At 34.8% G+C, this 1,070-nt stretch overlaps 1 non-coding gene across 1 annotated transcript; it reads right to left on the bottom strand.

Annotated features, from left to right (window-relative positions):
- Positions 1–710: 710 nt before the first annotated feature.
- Positions 711–819, bottom strand: LOC128032299 (small nucleolar RNA R71). Its single transcript, XR_008188426.1, has one exon. It is a non-coding gene; the product is annotated as a small nucleolar RNA R71 (small nucleolar RNA).
- Positions 820–1,070: the final 251 nt, after the last annotated feature.

The following is a 1,070-nucleotide window of genomic DNA, read 5'->3' as shown; positions in this document are numbered from 1 at the left end:
AAAAATTAACGTTAGAGAGGAATTTTTTTAAAAATAAAATAAAATAAAATATGTTATCAAATCCCAACTCCCTCACAAACCACTCAACCTCAACTACCTCAGAATCCCAAAACTATCGAAATTCTACCATGGAATCGTGTAAAAAAATATAACATCCACGCTCGTGGAGGGATTTGAACACAGGACCTCTAACACACTAACTCCTTGACCACTCAAACTAGCAGACTCATTCTGATATGACTTAACAAGCAATTTTATATAAGCCCACTCAACAAAGGAAAAGTTTGGATTCTAAAATAATAAAATTTTCCAAAGAGTGAAACTTAAACCTAAGACCTCATACATACACCTAGAAAACTTAACCTTTGAAGCAGATACATATTTGTGTCAGAATTTACAAAAACAAAAATAAATTAAGCGGGGCGTTACAATTAAAGCTAGTGATGTTCCAAATGCTTCAAATAGTGGACCAATTTAGTGGGATGCCTACTAAAGATCCACATTTTCACATCCATTTATTCATAGAAGTAAGCGACTCAATTAAACTAGTCGAAGTGACTAAAAACACACTAAGATTAAGACTTTTCCCATACTCGTTCAGAGATAAAGCATGAGCATGGCTGAATTCTCTACCACCTGATTTCATATCCACATGAAAAGAATTGGCTGAGCAATTCTTGATGAAATACTTCTCAGCTAGCAAGAATGCTAAGTTTCAAAATTAAATCACTACGTTCCAGCAACTCGAAGATGAATCCCCGAATGAGGTTTGGGGGCGGTTTAAAGAATTATTATGAAAGTTTCCTCATTATGGTACTTCGCATTGTATCCAATTGGAGACTTTCTACAATGGTCTCAATGCGCATGCAAGGATTATGGTAGATGCTTCAAGAAATTGAGCTATTCATTTGAAGTCCTAAAATGGAGCCTACAAAATTATTGAAATAATTCCTAACAACAACTATCAGTGGTTGACTAATCAAATAGCCATAAGAAGAAGATTGGCAAGAATACATGAAGTTAATGCACTTACATCCTTATTAGTTCAGGTATCTTCTATGTCCTCCATG

This window comes from Gossypium raimondii, chromosome 8, assembly GCF_025698545.1.
Source record: "Gossypium raimondii isolate GPD5lz chromosome 8, ASM2569854v1, whole genome shotgun sequence".
Taxonomy (NCBI): domain Eukaryota; kingdom Viridiplantae; phylum Streptophyta; class Magnoliopsida; order Malvales; family Malvaceae; genus Gossypium; species Gossypium raimondii.
This window is presented reverse-complemented; position numbering and strand designations above follow the sequence as displayed.